This window comes from Megascapheus bottae, chromosome X (assembly GCF_031878675.1).
Source record: "Megascapheus bottae isolate mThoBot1 chromosome X, mThoBot2.hap1, whole genome shotgun sequence".
NCBI classification, from domain to species: Eukaryota; Metazoa; Chordata; class Mammalia; order Rodentia; family Geomyidae; genus Megascapheus; species Megascapheus bottae.
In genome coordinates, this window is record NC_143547.1 from 85,835,087 (window position 1) to 85,840,327 (window position 5,241).

Here is a 5,241-nt window from a genome sequence, read left to right on the forward strand (position 1 = left end):
CATTTTCTCATATGTTTTTCTGCCATTTTAACCCCTTCTTTTGATAAGTTTCTCTTTAGTTCCCTTGATCATTTAGTGAATTGTTTGTTGAGTTTGTGGGGATTAGCTTCTTGAGTTCCCTGTAGATATTGGATATTAAGATTTTTGTCTGATGTGTTGCTGGTAAATATCTTTTCCCAGTTGGTTGGCTGTCTTTCTACTATAGCAGCTATGTCTTTGTGCAGAAACTTTTTACCTTTAGGTAGTCCCATTTGTCAAGTCTCTCTCCAATCTGTTGTGACCCTGGGACTCTGTTTAAGAAGTTTTTGCCTGTGCCTTCGAGTTGCAGTGTCTCTCCTACGCTATCATGTAGCAGTTTCTGTGTTTAAGGTCTGATATTGAGGTCTTTGATCCATTTTGAGTTAATATTTGCTCATGGAGATAGGCTGGAATCAATTTTTAGTTTTCTGCATGTGGCTGCCCTGTTTTCCAGCACCAATAATTGAGTAGACTTTCCACTGCATATCTCTGGCTCTTTTGTCAAATATAAGTTGTCTGTAGGTATGTGGTTTTATTTCTGCATCTTCTATTCTGTTCCATTCATATTCTGGTCTATTTCATGTCAATATTATGCTGTTTTTGTTATTATGGCTCTACAGTAGAGTTTGAAGTCTGGTATTGTAATACCACCTGCATTGCTCTTTTTGCCTAGAATTGCCTTGGCTATTCTAGGTCTTCGGTGTTTCATATGAATCTTTGGATTACATCTTCTATTTCAGTAAAGAATGTCTTTGGGATTTTGATGGTAATTGCACTGAAGTTGTATATCAATTTTGGCAGTATAGCTATTTTCACTATGTTGATTCTCCATATCCATGAGCATGGGATGTCTTTCTATTTCCTGGTATCCTCTGTGATTTCTTTAAATATGGACTCTACTGTACTAAAAATTATGCATGGAACTTTGGGCTAATTTATGCTGAAATATTCTAAAACTACACTGAAAGAATCTAAATTTACTTTTAAAATTCCTGTCTCAGATTTATTTAGCAGTTCATAACATTCCCATATCAGCATGGAAATTTTATGGGATGATACCTTCAAATTAGTTCCTTTTATTTTGTTTATTTTTATTCATTTACTTATTTTTGGTGCTGATCAGGGGCTTGAACTAAGAGCTTTGACTCAATATTTGGGCACCCAATTTTATGGACATGTTCTTGGAGATATAAATATAAGTACACAGACATAAAAATATATGATGGGATACATACTCTATAAACATTCTGTATTATATACATTGATATGTATCTTTGACATACAAACCCTCAGCTTAATTTTATTTTTTTAAATTTTTTTTTTTGCCAGTCCTGGGCTTGAGCTCAGGGCCTGAGCACTGTCCTTGGACTTTCTCAAGGCTAGAGCTCTACCACTTGAGCCACAGCACCACTTCTGGCTTTTTTCTATGTATATAGTACCAAGGAATCGAACCCGGGCCTCCGTGCATGCTAGGCAAGCACTCTACCACTAGGCCAAACTCCCGGCCCCAATTTTAATTATTTTCTAAAATCTCTGTGCCACTGATTGCATATTGAGTTTCCCTTCTGTTTTGTTAAACATAACATTTGAATTATAATGCAAAAATCAGTGTTGATAAAAGCTTTCAAAAATACTGCTTTAAAAATTTAAAAATAGGGCCGGGAGTTTGGCCTAGCTGTAGAGTGCTTGGCTAGCATGCACGAAGGCCTGGGTTCAATTCCTTGCTACCACATACACAGAACAAAGCTGGAAGTGGTGCTGTGGCTCAAGCGGTAGAGCTCTAGCCTTGAGTAAAGTCCAAGAACAGTGCTCAGGCCCTGAGTTCAAGCCCCATGACTGGCAAAAAAATTAAAATTAAAATAAACCTTTGTGCATAAGTGCAATAAAGATACTATATAAATAAAAATATGTTTCTGTTTCTCCTTACATCTGTATGAAAATTATAGTAAAATGAAAAAATTAAGACTGCAGAAGAGGAGAAAACAAAAGGGAGAGATACAGATAACATGGGTGAACAATGACATATGTAATGGAAATAAGAATATTGGAAACTAAATATCTATGAGCAGAGGATCAATGAGATGCATGACCAGAGTGAAGATAATAAACCCATTACCTAGTAATTTTTCACAAAATACAACTTCCAGGAAATTCTTATGATGTATATATAGGAATGTGAACACAAATTGATTATTTCATAATATATCTAGGAAATAGCTAGAATTCCAGATATACTATAAAATAAAAAAATAAATGAAACAAGGATATACTGGACCTGGGATTTATTAGCACAGGTAAGAAGGAGAGGATCATAGTTAATATATGGATATTATTTTCCAGTTCATAATATGAAAAATGGTATGTCCTGAGCAACTTCATTGGCTTTCTTTTTTAACTTTGATATGAATATTCTTTTTTATTTTTAATTGTATTTTATTGTCAGGGTAATGTATAAAGGGGTTAGAGCTACATTGGTCAGGTAGTGGGTACATTACTTCTTGAACATTGATATCCATCTCATGTTTTTCTCTGATGTTAGAAATCATCCCAGGAAAGTATAATTTCCCATCTCAGGAAACTTGTGACAATACTGGCTATACTAAGAATAATAATATGTAGAAGGAGATCATAATCAGCTTTTCAATGCATTGCCCTTAAATATAAAGAATAGCAAAGGCTGTGTTTGTAGAAAACTTTTTTTAAGGTTAGTCTTTTCAGCTTTATTACATAAAGGTAAGAATGACAACTTTTAAATAAAATTCTTAGTGCTACGAGACAAAGAGGAATTATATCCACCTATAGACACACTGGCGAGTTCATAGTCAATCACACAAAATCATACAAAATGTGATTTCAACTATGAAGAATCAAACTGCTTTCCCCTTAAGAAGAATAGGCTTCTCTTCAAAACAGCGTAGGCACTGTTTAGCTCACAAATAAAAAAAATGAACTGAGTTCAAGTCTACTGTAATAACTCACCTAAAAAAACCTTGAAAAAATAACCATGGAGCATGGTATTTATGTGAGTTTCAAGGCTTTATCTTAGGGTGAAAAAAGTAACACAGGTCTTTAACTTTGCTTAAAAGAACTATGAAATTAAACTTTTCAGCTACTACCAATCAAGGCTTTTATTGAGAATTGTCTTTTAAATATCAAACTTCTCTTCACAGATGCTATGTCCATTTTCTTCATAATCTTCTCTTGTTACCACCATATATTCAAAATCATCATTCTCTGATATCAATTTTCCACCTTCCCAGGAGTATGTAATAGGGTTTTCAGGCAGCACTACAGAAACCTCATAATCTGTTGGAGTGAGACATCGAACTTTTGAGTAAACTTGCTCTCTAAATCCTGGGAAAAGTGAATTTACTCCGGTCAAAACAATGTTCTTAAAAAAATGTAGCTGAATTTCTTCAGGTAAGTTTTGAATAGAATAGACAATAGCTTCTGGAATTCCCATTTCTTGAATGCCAATATCAGATGGATTAAACTATTTCTGGAACAGCAAATCTCTCATTGGCCAGATGAAGAATCTGTTCCCCAGACTTATATTTTCCACTGAACACCATTTCTTCCCTTGGCTTACAAAAACCCTTTTTAATCGTACTGAAATCAGGCAAAACATAGTCAATCATTACTGTATTATCTTCTCCTTTCAACTTTGCAATATCCATGTCTGTGTAAAAATCCTGAGACACATAGCATACATCTTCTTTCACCTGATTAATCACATGTGTTTCATCCATAACATGTAATTGCCTGTAAGATATGATCTCCTTTAGATGGTTGGTTAAGAGTTTACCTCCTGCATTTATCCGAATAACTGCTTCTTTTTTCTTTTTACTTCTACAATAAGGAACTATATGTGTAAAGGAATATCCATTGTCTACAATGATGCAACATAATTCTGAAGGATTATCTCAGAAATACCTATGTGCACTGAGAGCTCCAGCATTTACTCTTAATACTGCTTAGAACTGATATTCTTCAAACAGAATTTCATTCATTGATTCTTGAATTGAAGTTAAAATATGGTTTTGTGATAATATTAGTATCTAAAAAATATAACTCTTAATTTGTTACCTGTACATTTCTTTCCCAAAAAGGTAATCCCAAACTTGACGTTGAACATCCCAATTCACCAAATAGCCCTTTTGAAAAGGAAGGATATAAAACAGTCCAGAAGGGTCTTTTATTTCATCTATCTGGTTAGCAGTAAACGCTTTCAGACGTGCAGTTTTTGACCTGAACTGACAATTAGGAATAACCAACACATTTTCATGGCTGTAACCGATTTTGGCGTTGTAGGCTCCGTTATCCAGCACTAAAGTCGTCATTTCAGTCTGTTTGTAGAAAACTTTTATAGTGCAATATACAGAAATTTACAAATCAAAAGGGGAATTTATGGGAAGTAAAAATACTCCACAGTGACATAATTGTGACTATCCTCCTTCTCCTCCTCCTGATTATCATTGTGTACAAATCAATAAACTAAACAGAGGAATTAGAACAAAGGGTTGATGGAAGTACACATAAGGTGAAAACAGTCATTCTGTTCAAGAGGCCATCCTATGCCACAATAGATTTCCCGGAAAAACACAAAAAAACTCAAGGGAAGGAATTTTCAACAAAATAACAAAATGAATTTTCCATAACTGAAAAAAATGAAATTCCATAACAAAAGTTACAATGAAGTACCATGAATGAAAGATATACTATAGAAGAACATTTCTATGAAATTTGAGAATACTGTATTTACTTGAAGATTGTAAAAATCTTTCCTAGAGGAAAAAAAATAAACAAACAAACAAATGAAATCACATACAGAGGATCTGGAACTAGAGTGGCATTTAGTTTTCTGACAGAACAATGGAAAGTACATGTTGTCTGAAAGATGCCTTGAAAAAAATATTTCCCTTTTAAAATTGTGTATGCAGAAATGGTATTCAAGCAAAAATTGTACCAAAAACCCTGGAGTGTTTTAACAACATTAAAAGCTATCTTAAGATGCATTTTGTGGATCCAAAGAGAATGGTGTTCCTGAAAAGAAATTGAGGTTAAACTTAAAATATAAAAATGTAAGTATGAGATTCTTACTTAGAAATAGTGTGGTACATATCGAAAGAAATAACTAAAAGATTTGAAAGCTGTTATATTGAGGAATGGTACTTGAGGAAGAAGACAGGGTGAGGAAACAGACTGCTGTTTTTCTTTCATTGA

General features: G+C 33.9%; 1 pseudogene; it reads right to left on the minus strand.

Annotated features, from left to right (window-relative positions):
* Window positions 1–2,953: 2,953 nt before the first annotated feature.
* On the minus strand, window positions 2,954–4,031 carry LOC150041487 (actin-related protein 6 pseudogene; annotated as a pseudogene).
* Between the last annotated feature and the right edge of the window lie 1,210 nt (window positions 4,032–5,241).